This window comes from Uloborus diversus, chromosome 8, assembly GCF_026930045.1.
Source record: "Uloborus diversus isolate 005 chromosome 8, Udiv.v.3.1, whole genome shotgun sequence".
Lineage (NCBI taxonomy): Eukaryota > Metazoa > Arthropoda > Arachnida > Araneae > Uloboridae > Uloborus > Uloborus diversus.
This window is the reverse complement of record NC_072738.1, coordinates 119,236,482-119,251,458: the sequence shown is the minus strand read 5'-3', so window position 1 is coordinate 119,251,458 and position 14,977 is coordinate 119,236,482.

The window sequence follows — 14,977 nt, the reverse complement described above, 5'->3', positions numbered from 1 at the left end:
TAGAAGGAGTTAGATTCATATTCTCAGCACTTGGCAGAGTCACAGCAAGAATTATGCTTTGAATGACCAGAACCGAGGATCGATATTTCAAGGAAAATAAATATCAAACAGCCTTTCAACTAAGTCCGACACTATTTTCTAAGATCCTATAAGGAAAAAGAATTTTAGAAAACAACTTTTGAGTGACTAGTTAAGCGGGTAAAATTGAATTTGGTGACCTGTAAAGGAGGGTCATTTTGCATTACTGTGAATGAGACCTTGTCAGAACCGAAGAAAAACGACCACTTAAACGGAGTGACCACTTAACCGGCCGACTACTTATTGAGGTTTCACTGTATTAAAATATACACGTTAATTTTAGGAAAGTATTTTTTAATTTTTTTTAAAGCATTTCTCATGATATCTTTTATTACGACTTTTTCCCCTCACACGCTGAGTTTACAACATTACGAAAAATCGATTTAGCAATTAAAAATTACCGCGACGGTTTTTATTGATACTTCTCACCGAACTATCGCAATGACTGCTTAAGTGTATCCTAGTGATAAAATATAAGGTTTTACAGAAAACTTCAGCAATTTCGTCTGAAACTTTATCTGGAAAATCGTAACTTCTTCAACATAGCCGCAATTTTGTATAAAAATCCAATACTTTAATATCTTTGGCAATTCTTAACCACCCGTCCTCCTGCAAGCTGTTACCTATCTTTATTGGCGTCTTTGGCGCAGGAGCGTCACCATTTCTAGCCATAAAGTTCGAAACTTCATTCCCAGCACCCTCCAAAATCTTCCCGACTTAGAGGGAAACATTATTTTTGTTATAATTCGAAACCCTTAATGGCCCCTTTATATGAAACATCGATTCGCGTTCAATAATGCTGGATGTAACCGTTGCCAACGAGAAACAATTCTAGATTAATTACTTTTTATTGCAAATGGAGGAACTTGGGCTCACATCCTGAAATAGAAACCTTATACTGTTTTAGTTTTATACGAAAGTTTACCGAAAACATTACTTTTCTTCTAGACCATGAAAAGTTTTATTTAGGGCTAAAGTTTCCGGAAATTGAACTTTCGAGAAAATGCGGTCAAAATCTTCTATATTTATTTTATGGATTATTCGCTTTATGTAACATACTACTTCTCAGAAATCATTACCTATAAGAAGTCTATTAAAAACACAACATATTTTTCATTAATCAAAAGTTGATTAATCACAAAACAATTTTTTTTAATGTAATTCTTTCCAGTCGAATAAACGTCTTCAAACAGCTTCAAAAATTAAACTTTGAGCAATTATTATACTTGTAGCAAGTACAAGACGATTTTTCTAAGCAAGCGAATAGTTATGTCTTTAAAATGTGGTATCTCTTCATAACAAATTGAACATATGTTTCAACTCGATCAAAAAATCGATAAACTGTAATATATTTTTTGTAATCTACACTTTTTTAAGCATATTTCATTAAGACTTTTATAAATGATTTTGTTTTTACAATGTTCGTAAAATGCAGAGGCATTCCTAGAAAAATGCGTTTTTAGGTTTCATCAATTTGATTCAATACTTAATTACGCCAAAAAATAAAATAGTTTCTAGAATTTATAATTTTTTTCAGAATATTTTGTTACTTATTTTCTAGCTTTAGGCAATGTGAATAAAATTAAAATATTTCGAACACTTTTTTGGTTTGCCATTTATTTTGAAAGGAATTGCATACTGGGTAAAAAAATTAATTGAATTTTTTTAAAACATTGAAAGCGTAAATTTACATCCAAAACCTATAAGGATATCAAATGAAATTAATCATTCATTTTAACAAATTAAAGTTACAAGAATCGTATTAACCCTTTATAATGTGCAAAAGAACTAACTACTGGACAGTTTACCTTTTCAATCATCTGGAAAGTCTTTTTACCAAAAGATTCCCGTTTAAAAATTCTATCGATTGAGACGAATGTTCAAGTAGTGATTAGTTGCGCTAAGTATTTGTCCTGTTAATAGTCAGAGAGCTTAATTACAATTTCATTTTATTTGAAATGTTTTAGAAGATGTAGGATGTAATGATTAATCTGCTGCATTAACTTGTAATTAGAAACAATGCGAATTATGTCTTTGATTTACATGAAAAATATTAAACCGCTCCATTTAAGTTCTATAAACCAAAAGCCTCTAAGAGCAGATAAAATTAGTTCTGCAAAAAAAAATAGGAGGAAGAGTTACAGAAAGAGACAACACTTTATTACGATTCTTCCCTAATTGAAAGGTAAAACATTACCTCACAATTAGACGTGTAATGTCACAATCCATTCCCAGTTGATTTTTTGAAATTTGGAACACAAGAACTTCACTTTTTAGTTTTCCAGTAACTTTTGTCTACTAGTTGTTGCAATGTTTAAATGCAAATATTTAAATTTAGTAATTTTTTATAGGATCTTGTTTTATCTTCCCAAAATAAAAACGAAATTTCCCTTTTAAAATGGATATGCAAGTTATGGGAGACAATAGCCAAAAACGATACTGTAAAATGGTGTAATTCGGAGAATTGATTCGTCATTTCTTTGTTTCCTCTTTTTGAAATTAATCACTTGCTGAATAAACCAAGGTCAATAAAATGTTACATTTTAAAACTGTATCTTTTCTAAGTAAAGATAGCGTAATTGAACTAAATTGCTATTTATTTCAAATGTACGAAAAAGATTTTTCCTTACTTGATATTCTAGTTTTAGAAATGAAGAGAATTGCTTTCCCATTACGAGAATGAGGAAATGCAAAAAGATGACACATTTAAGTGCATAAAAGTTAGATTATAATATAAAATTGAATGCCGATCCTATGAACAACAAAACTATTTCTATTCAGCCATTAATTGTACCTGGTTCGTTCAAAATCCTTCGAATAAAAGGTTGAAAACTAAGTAAATTACTTCAGCAGCAGGATATTTTGAAGGATAACCTCAGCAGTTTAACAGAAGTAGCATACACCTTTATTTAGAGAATTAAAATTTCCTCAAAATATAAAAAAACTCTAGTTTTTTTTTATTTTATCGACATTGCTCACGTTTTAAAGATCATAATTGAAATCGCACGCTTAGAATCTGTCTTACCACCTTAAAAAAAGCGATATGAGTTAATAATATTTGAAAATTGGTTAAAAGTGCAGTCAAATTTAATTAATAACGATATTTTGAAAGTAACATTACAAGAATATAACACGCGCAGCGAGTAACCTTATTTTGAGAAAACTTCATTCTTTTAGTAATATCCAAATTGCTAAACTCTGAAAAATAACTTAGTGCTTTAGTAGCATTATTAAACTTCTCATACATCTTAACACTCTTTAAATGAATTAATTAAGCTAAATATTTGAAACTTTTTTTTTTAATTTAAATAAAGTCATATTTCCTCAATAACAAGATACTGTGAAAAGTAGCATCACAAGAGGACAGCACAAGCATCAATCATGCCTATTTTGAGAAGGCTCCAAAATTTCTACAGCATCAGCATTGCTCAACTATAAAAAAAAAAAAAAACCTTTTAAAGCTTTAGTCACACTTGAAACTTAACATCTAATGTGCGATTCTCGAAATAATGTCCCATGCATAACGCTAAATTTTTTATTTTATTCAAGCAACTATTAATTAAATATGGGATTAACTGTTATGTTTGATAGTATATTAAAGCATGTATTATTCCCCAACAGCATTATTTTCTGAAGACTTTGGTTAAGTGGAAAAAATAAAAAAAACATAGCGTTACGCACGGGACATTTTTTCGAGAATCGCCCTAATTCGTCATTTTTAAAAGTAAATAAATTAAGCTAATAATTTTCTTCATTTTTTTAGTACGATAATACTTTCAATATATTTTGAAAATTACAATTTAAAAGTACTATAATGCAAGCTCTTCTACTCTATTTTGAGAAAACTATAATATTTTAATAATGTCCACATTGATTGACTTTTAAAAACAACTTTTACGGCTTTGGTTACACCCCTGAACTCGACAGGCATTTCAACATCCTGAAAAAGGATGCATTAAACTAACAGTTTAGAAATATGGTCTGATTATATCAATGGTATTAGTTTTTAAAGACAATACAGTACAAGCAAAAAATTATACCTATTTTGGTAAGAAAAACAATATTTCAACAAAATCAGCGTTATTCAACTTTTAAAAATATTTTTTATATTTTTAGTCACACTTCGAAATAGAATACCTAATTTAACATTCTTAAAAATCCTCTTATATATAATAGCCGGTGATCGAGTAACCCCCGTGTTTCAACAATTAAAATCGCACCATAGCATGATAATTTGATAATATGCTTTGGTAATGTTTAACATGGAGGGAAAGGCTTTATTGTGACAAGGCTGAACTTGATCCAGTAACTTAACTATTTTACTGGTGAGACTTTCATTTTAGGAAAACGAAGAAACCAAAACAATGAACGCTATCTTTTGGAGTTTAGGGTTAATTCGCTGGTGTTGGGGTTAAAATTTCAACTATCAAAATATCACCAAACAGGCAATTGCTTTGTTCAAGTGTAGAAACAGTTTTCACCCGTCATACCATGACAGGTGATTTTCTAGTATGTAAATAAAATTAATAATTTAACATAGAAGCACGTTTATGTGTCATCACTAAGTAGAGATTTTTAAAGTATCATAAAAAATTAATAGGTATAAAACAAGTAACAATTATCATTATTGAAGGAAACATCGGTATTTCTAGAATACCAAACTTGCACAGCCTTTAACATAATTTTCACAACTTCAGCTACACTTTTTGCAACATTCTTGGAAATAAAAATACATTAAACTAATATTTTCATAAGTGTTTTCAAAACATTCTCAAATTACATCAATAGCCACAAGTTTTTGAAAACCACGCAACACAAGCAGCAATTATCCTCATTTTGAGAAAACTCCAATGCTTTAATTATATCAGCATTACTCAAGCTCTTCCCCAAGCTGTTGCCTCCGAGTCCAATTGTTGAAGTTCTGCGCGTGAGTGCTCGCCATAAAGTTGGACAACTCCTTCGATTTCAGCCCGATATGCTCCAGCCGTAGAAACTTTTCTTTTAATGTTATGCCGAGAGCCTGAGATATCCTTAATGTTACCCACGCACGACACATTGATCTTCCCAGAGCAATGGGAAAGGACACAGATTTGGGTTATGGCTCAGAAATGGCCATTCCTTTAACTGAATTGTCTTTTCTCTTAACCTGAAACCGCGAAATGTTGTAATGGCTCTATGTAGAGGGTAATTTAAGTAATTATTTTCATCTTTTTAAAATGAAATATATTTCACGATTTAAATTTAATACTCAGCGTAGCTGTTTTGAATAAATGAATTTGCATGTCATGAATACATGCCGTTGGTTCAGGGCAACTCTGGGTTTTCTTAGTATCAATTTCACGATGAACTAAAACTTTGTCATCCGTATGTATGGGATGTATGATTTGGTTTAGTGTTGAACTGCTGCAGGTAGTACAAGTACTTATTTTCATCTTTTTCAGACGAAATATATTTCAAAATTTAAATGTAATGTTCAGAGTAGCAGTTTTGAATAAATGGATTTGCATGTCGTGAATACATGGCGTTGGGTCACGGCAGTTCTTAGTTCAGTTCAGAAATTCAGTTTTCTTAGTCTCAATTACATGATGAGCTAAAACTTAGTCAAGCGTATGTAAGGGATGTATGATATGGTTTAATGTTTAACTGTTGCAGATACTATTAATAAATAATTAATCCTATTAGGATGGAGATAAGTATTTGCTTAAATTTTCTCCACCCACAGTTTAACATGTTACGAAACTTAAAAATGTGTTCACATTCCTAATTTAATTACTTCTGAAATTGAACCACTTTCTTTCATTAAAAAGTGTTGTGCTTTAAAAGTGTTGTGTTGTTTTAAAAATATTGTGTAATGTGTGAGCATCTTGTTGCGGAACAAACATCAAATATGTAATTTAATTAATTCCATACGACGCGGTATGATTTTTGTATGGGGTTAATCAAAGACACTGCTTATAAAACACTGATGCCGACTGTAAGAACTTCAAGAACGCATTTGACAGCATGATACTACGAATAATATAAAGTGAACTAGACACAGATTAGGCAATTATCGTGTCACGAAAAGCTCACACGTTGAACATTTGAAACTAAAAACAAATTGATATATTTTTCTTTTATTTTACTATAATTTATTTTCATAATAAATTATTGTAATATGTCTAATTGTTTCGGAGATTTCAATTGCTAAAACCTGGACATTATTTTTACTCACCCTGCAGAAATTTGTTTACGCTTTTTTAATAGCCTTTTCAAGTAGAAAAGCATTTCTTTCACTTATGTATCGAAAAAACTACACTATTGAAAAAAAATACGAAATGTTCCAGAAAAATAATTGGCAACTGATATGCCTAATTTCTGCCAGTAACATATCTGGGGGGAAATGGTAAGTTTCTCGCTATTTTTAGATTCCAGTAGCTTTTTCTGAAATTTGCCTAGAATCTTTGAAGATTTCAGAAACCTTCTCAATAAAAGTAAGTCATGTTTTTGAAATAAATCTGGAACCTTCTGCGAAAGCTTTGATATGTTTATAGTAATTGCTCGGCACCTTCCTAAGCTACCAAGAAAGATCCTGAAGCAAATGCTAAATTGCATAGATACACATACCAAACAGCATATGAGCCTGCATTTCTAACATAGCTACAACATCCCCAGAGACTGAATTTCGCACTTGTTTGGGGTTCTGTTGTTGTGGTTGGCCTGTCCAAAATAAAGTGCTACGGAAAGATTGGTGGCATTGCCTCGAAAGGTTATACTTCTTCATTAATAGATAACACAACACTAGAAAGATTTACAGCACAAAGAGGGGAAATAACAGCCAGGACACCCGTGGGAATCGAACCCGCATCCTCCGACATGTGAAACGAAGCTTCTACCATAAAGCCACGGAGGCCCCTGGGGTTCTGTTATTCAAAAGAAAAAATAATAATTGTGTATGGCAACTTCGATGATTTATCAAAAAAGCTCTTAAAACAAAATGGCCAAAGCTAAGGCAGAATTGCAAGCAACTTCTGAACAATTTATATTGCCTGCAACTCTTGCAAAGCTACAACTTCCAAGGACGGCATTATGCCTTCGTGTGGTGCTCAGTCATCCTGGAAGAGTCGTATTTGAGCAGAAGGTGAACTTATAATAAAGAAGCTATTTTACAACAGTAGCTAAAAGTGTTTTTCACAACAGTGTGAAATCTTCACTCGTGAAACTTAATGGAGGTCTTAGAGATACGTTAAACCTTTCGAAATACTTGTTTTTCGCAGCAAAATGATAAAATCTTGTTACGCTGATCGAAAAAAGCCCGTGACGTTTTGGATTTTTCTTACAGTGCAGTTAACTAGTTAAACAAAACAAGCGACGCAAAGTGAAACGCTCGTTTTTATTATTTGTTGAGCAATACTAATTTTCCTGCGCAGATATCTGTCTCGCTTTAATTTAGAATTGTATTCTGCCGTTGACACTTTACCCATTTCAATTTTAAAAGTCTCCAATAGAGAGTAAAAAATAATCAATAATTCTTTAAGTACGCCCCTTTTGAGTGATGATTGGGGCTATTACACGTTTAATGAAAAGTGAGTAAAGGAAATGGCTTTTCATTTTCGCAAATGTATTCTAGAAAAGCAATATCGGAAACAAATATTGAGTTTGCCACTGCATTCGATGCTACAGCAGCAGCGATAGCTAAATCATTGCGAAATTTACTCAGTTTTGCTTTATATTCTATTAAATGCAAATGAGGGTATCTGAAATTAGTATTCGGCATTGGATGAAAAAAGAAAGCAAACAAATAAATTCTAATGAGTCTTTAGAACGATAGAATCGATTGTTGGGAGTCACCCTTTTGTTTTGTGACAGTGATTACTTTTTTGTGTTGTTGAGATTGGAATATAAACAAGTAACGACCTGTGATTGGATATGGAAATGGTTTTTGCCATGCATTGAAAAACAATGAATATTTAAGCAAAAAACGCCTTCGGCGTTTGTTTTCAAATATGAATCAAAATAGTTATCAGTTTTTCGAGATGGAAGTAAATTGAATGAAAATAATTTATTTCTGAAAGTGAGTACACATTATTGGGAAAAATATATAAGCGAAGTGCTTAATTATTTTACTGCTAATAACGCGGGAAAGATTTCTCAAAATACAGAGATTTTTTTAGAAATGGAACCAAAACCTGAAAACTGCTTTATAATTGCCAAAATTATTTTGTTATAAATGCTTTAAAACTTTCAAAAAAATAGATATTCCATCTTCAGTGTTTAAATTATACTGGATGTGCGTACAGTCCTTGACACATTGCAAAAATTTATAGAAACGCAACAAGTTGTCATAAAAATCTGCAGTTTGCGTCATAATAATTCATAGATGATATGACATCGTAAAAAGCGGAAGAAGAAAAGAAAAAAAAGAAAGAAAAAAGTTATAATTACTAGTAATTTATATTCACGGGTGTATCGTCAATTACATCGTAATAATTGTTTTTCTTACAATCGCCAATGTAAAATACTTATAACTACACTTTATTCTTTTGTTCCTTTTCTTTTTCTTTTTTCTTTATTTTTTTTCTTTTTTTTCTTTACTTTATGATGTCATAAAAAGTCTTGAGCATGTGAAGTGTTATGGCGCATACCGCGTGCTGATACGAAAATGCGTTGCCTTTCTATGATTTTTTTAAAATGCGTCAAGGACTTCCCGGGCACTATGTATTACTTTAATATCATACGCAAAAAAAAATATGATTTTTAATAATAATTGAATGCCCTTTTCCTGGACACTGACTTTTCAAATTGCATGCCCCCCTCAAAATACTCCAAGAGGAAACCTCGTTCGAGTTTACATCAATATCATCATCGGTCTGCTAAAACGGATCCATAATATTTGAGAAGGTGCCATGCAAAAGCAAACGATTTTTAAAAACTTTCGAAAGGCCATCATTTTTTTAATGTTCAGTTAACTCCCGATTATACGCGTAATTGGTTGGCACGAGTGCCGCGGATAATAAAAATTTCGGATGAACCACAAATAGGCTAAAATGAGAGACAAAGAAGGATTTTTTTTTCTTTTTTTTCGTCTAATGGGGGTTGCGCTTTTAGGTTATTTATCCATTACCAGACCTAAAGCGAACCCTCGATACAGCATCCAGTCTTTCATGGGGCACGGATGTCAATGGCACGGATAATTTAGACCCTCAGTTTCCACCAGATGGAGGCACCTGAGCTCTCTTTGATGAGAAATTGCAGTAGGAATTTTAATTTTGCCGAGGGAGTTCTAAGTCAAACGAATACCTAAGGGATATTTTACATGCTGAATAATCATACGACATGGACGCTGATGGTTTTTTGCAGGGTCAAATAAGGTGAAAGTTGTCCATACTCAAAAACTTAGCTGTATTGATGCATAATACGTTCTTCAAGCAGGGAAAATATAAACAGTACAGTAAAACTGTTTTGTATTTTTGCATAGCAGAGCTTAGCACCAATAAAGATTAAGTGTATGTACGATAATTAAAGCACACAAATTAAATAATCAAATAAAACTAAAACAACCAAGTTCGAATTTACAATTTTTCGACAAAAAAAAAGAAAAAAACAACCATTCGTATTTGTTTTTTACAGCGAAAATACATGTTCCTAATTTATGATTGACTCACGGATAATCGGGTTTTTTAATATATATATATATATATATATGATTCTTAGAACTTGAAGTAAAATATTCTACATTTAGACAGCGCAAATGCAGCTAAAGTGTTAAATGTATGTAACATATATTATTTAAAGTCTCACTCATTGGTAGCACAATGGCAAGTGTACTAAACAACAACAACAAGAAACACAAAAGAATATTATCAATGTAAGTTGAAAACTATGTAAATATGAGAAGTTGAACAATACATATACACATATGTGTGTGTGTGTAGGTGTGTAAATCTACCCGTCGTAGAACGAATATCACTGCAGCATTGTAGTTGTGCATTTTTTTTCTTTTTATTCCTTTTTTTTTTCATTTCTGCTGCCAATGCATCAAAGTCCAATTTGACTACGTAGCCCAGCGAGAATATCATGATAACTCCATATCACCTGCTCTAAGAGCTCATCAAGTCGTTATGGGTGTTCTATAACCTATTATGTAAACCGATAGACATCTCCCCATTGAAATCAATACTCGTGGAACTTGCCTCAAGGAACCTTTGTCAAGAAACACCCCAAAGGCCAGCAACAGAGGGAGCTGAGTCACCGTCCATTTGCATGGTGTGTTCGCTTCATTACAAAATCAATCAGTGAATTCGGACGAAAACGGAGATAAGGTTTCTCGAAAGCCCCCCACCTTTTCCATCTCCTCTGCAGATCTCTTCACTGAAGGGACGTCTCGGCTGGCTGTCAGCAAGCCAGCTCGCTTTCAAAGTTAAAACTCCAAGTACATAACTTCGACATTTTTGGACACGGATTTTTAAATCAAATGATGTTTTTTTTTTTTTTTTTTTTTTTTTTACAATATCAAGGATGAATAAGCTTTGAATTAAATTTTGTAGTGCTTTTTCATCTCATTAAAAATAGTTAATGACCTTTTTTTAGATATTAAATAATGGCTATATGATGTACAACTACTAGTAAAGAATAAATTCCTAATTTCTTTTTTAAATATTATACAATTTCTATGTAGTGCACAACGATTATATAAAACTAAAATCTGTACTGTATAAAACGTTTTCAAAGAGTTTGTAACTAATCTGAAATAATCTATAATGTGTAAAACTTATACATCTATCTTATATGTACACTAAACTTATATACTATCATATAATCTTCATATATAGGATAGCCAATTTTCTAATCAAGTAACGCTCCTGACGTCACCAACAATAAAACTCGTTTCACAGAATGATAATCGGATAATATTTTTTTGGTAATGTTTGACATGCAAGGAAATTCTTTATTTTGAAAAGACTGAACTTGATCCGTTAACTTAACTGTTTTACTGGTAAGACTGTTATTTTAGGAGATTGAAGAAACAAAAAAGTGGTCAACAATGAACGCTATATTCTGGAGTTTAGGGTTAATCCACTGGAGTTAGGGTTTATCCGTCATACCTTGACGAGCGATTTTATAGTATTACATTATTCGGATGCCCTCCATGAAGTCAGAATATTGGATTTAAAGAGTAACCTGTAATTGTTGTTAACTTCGCAGACACCATTAATGAATATGCATAATTGATCATAAATAATGGGTAAGGAATTTTTATTGCTTTCTCAGACAAACACCCTTGCTTTCTGAACATTTCATTTTTGAAATATAAATGTAATTAATGACTCTAAGTATTTTATAGGCTCTTACTATAAACATATATTTGCGTTAACTTTTAACGCAACCTAAATAAGAAGTTTGTATAATGCCTAGCTGAGCCTGTTTTTGTACAATCAGGATGCTTTGTCTTTTCCCTTTGCCGTGGCTTGTCGATAGTTTTATTCATATTTAGATAGATAGATAGATTATCAATGTGGCATTAATAATAAAATTCTTATGCCCTAATTTTCCACAAGAAAAAAAAATCATGTTTCTAATGTAAAATATTATTGTCCGTTTCTTCTGCTATGTTTGTTCTCACCTCTAGGTAAGATTATCTTTTTCTATTAGCTGGTTTCTTGCGGTTGGCTCTACTCAGCAACGCAACCCAACACAACCATTGAACTACAACAAAAGTGGACTGTATAACTTTTATTATGATTAATTGCATACACTTGAGAGCAGCATTCTTTCAGCCGCTCTGACCTTAAACTCCCTGAATTGGTTGCAGCCAGAAGTTTTTAACTAAACATAGGTGGCGCTTTAACAAAGTTGAAATAGTGTTTATTTATTTGACCATTTTCTTTTTCACATTTTAAGAACACGTTTTATGGATTCCATTATTTATTTATTTATTGTTCTTGCTGTTATTTTGCTATGTGTTTGAAACATCAGTTGAGGCTTAAATACGGTAATTATGAAAAATAATTATTTGAATCTTAACGTTAAGAATTTATCATACCAAGACCCTTAAATGCATTTATTAATAAGATGCCTTCTATTTTCATGTCGCTTACTTTAACGTAAAGATGATTTAACGTAACAATTATTTTAAAATTATACTTTATTTAATATTATGATAAAATACTAACATTTTTTAAGGGATAAGTAATTTATTTTTCGATGATATTTAAAAATATTCATGTTGAAATTTTTGGTACGAAAAAAAATCGGAAAAGATAGATTGAAAATAACATAAAATATCAACCATGAAGCAACGAAAGAACGAATTCGAAAAGAGAGAGAGAAAAAAAAAGATGCTTCAAAAAAAGTAAAAAAGCATTTTGTTAAACCCTCACTGCAGTCCTCAATTGCATCGAAAACCTTATTGTCAGACTTACTTCTGGTGCTATTGACTACTGATACTTAATTTGATAAAATTGATATATATAAGGAGTTTTACGCATATTTAAAAAATCACTGAGTAGCAATTAGCTACTTCTTCTGACTTTTTGAGACCAATAAATTAGTAAGTAGTAAGTGTTAGTTTTGCTAAATTTAAACTATTTTTAACTTTTCTCTATGAAAAAAAAGAAACAGAAAAAAAAAAAACAATTTTATTTGCCTCTGTTACGTTTGATGATAAGTTATACATTAAGAAAACGAAGTACACCAAAGCTGAGTATGGTACTCAACGAGGGATCCTCACCCTGTATTACCATCACGGATTTCTCAGTGAACTGTCTGCTAAGTCAGGGGCCCCTCTCGTTCTTTCTGAAACAGCTCAAACCACTTACGACTCTAGACAACGTGGCCCAGGTATTGACCTGACCCATGTGACAACCATTGCCTGCTCACTGTCCCACTCAGTTAGCCACTGAACAGATACTATCTGCTCACACGTAAGTAAAGAGTGGTAGTTTTACATACGTGGATGCTATATACACCATCGCAAAACCCTCCCCATTTACCCGGGCTTGGGACTGGCATAAGGATGAGTTTGGTCATTCAAAACCTCACTCACCTATGGCTAGGTTAAGCTGAATATGGTATCCATGCACTCGACCTTAAACATTTCCTTTTACAGAAATTATTATCATGCGAAACTAAGTAATTCAGTAAGCGCAGCTTTATGTGATCACTTTGGGACAAATACAATTTGATAACAATATTTGATTGATAGCAATAACAGAAAAAAATCCAGAACACACAAAATGATGATTTTGTCAATTAAGAAGCATTTATTTTTACAACTGCAAATTAAAACTATAATGACTCAGCTAAACGCTGTTTTAAATTAAAATTTACTAAATTAGCAGAATGGAATAGCTCTCTTTTTCCATCGGTTAAGTCATCCGTACGATCCTTTAGACTTTTTTTGCCCATTTTGAAAGCAAGATCTTCTGCCTTTTACCACATTAGCGGACCGTTTACTCACGCAAGCCCTTTTTCCTGAATCATGACATTCGTAAACCACAGTTTCAAAGCAGATTCAACTTCACTATCTTTTCCAACACGGTTTCGCTTGTTGTTTCAATTTTCATTTCGCTTCACTCTGTTTTCAATCTCGTCCCGATTTTTTGGTAGCTTACAAAGTAATGGCTGAAAAATGTTTATTTGTTCTGCAGCATTTCTTTGACTCATCACGGCTAAATCTTCAAAGCACTTTAAAATGTCAATTTTTAACTTGACAGTTTAATCATTGCGTTTTTCCACTATAACTGAAATGTTTGTTCGTTTAGAGTGAAGTTTTTAGAGTAACTGAGCAAGGAGAAAAATTCTTCTGCTTTACTGATAGGAAGGGAGCTTGTTTTTCCGGAATATACTTCTCAGGTTTTGTTTTGTATTTATGTTCATTGAGGAACAAAAGAGGGGAACACATTGAAAATTTATGGGAAAGTGATAACAATGAACGAAAACACTGATTACACTATCCGACTTTTTTAGCACACGTTTATATATAAGTGTCCTGGGATTTCCTGATTCTGATAACATTAAGCGAAGGATAACTTTAACCGTGATTACATTAAGTGATCTTATTTAATTATTATCATTTTCAATCATGTTTTATTTTCACTATTGTTTTGTTTCTCTGCTTTCTTCTATCTTTTATGCGTTGCATTAAGAATTCAATTTTCCAACGGAAAAAAAGAATAATTTTATAAGTTAAAACCAGAAAAGAAGATATATTTACGTGCATTAAAAGTAATGTTTATTGTTCTCGTTATTTTTAGAAACCTTTGATTTGGGTAAACTGTTACAATTAGAACTTCTCAATGTCTATTAGAAAATCACACGGACTCCCTGTTTTTTTTTTTTTTTTTTTTTTTTTTTTGAGAAAACCTGATGGATATGAATCAAGCGCGCTTGCATGTGCTGACTTTGAATCCTTGTGTAGTACTTTTTTTTTCTTTTTTTAGTTTCACAGAAAGTGTCAGACCAAGGGGAGCAGTGCTACTGCATTAAATGTTGCCAAAAATTGGGTGGCAGTCAAAACGACTCTTACATTTTTGCCAAAAACCGAGATTAGTATGGTTTAACAGGAACCCTACTCTCTTGAGATGCCCCCTGAGACTTCTGGCTGGTCCTGAAACTCAAGAGCTCATTGAAAGGGATGGTATTTCAGACAAGAGATGACTTTATAACTGCAACAACAACAAAGTTAAACTTTAATCCAAAATGGGCCTTCTCGAAATATTTTCAACAAAAGTAACACCACAGGGAGGAATTTTTGGACTTCCAAGGAGTCTACTTTGTGACTCATTTGGTTTTCAGCGCTCCATCTTATTTTGATATCTTAATTTTGTTCGGTCTTATTCTAACAGACCTTGTGTTTTACTCACAGAATTAATAATATTTTCAACAATCATGCTCAAAAAAATCTAGACGGTTTTCGTAC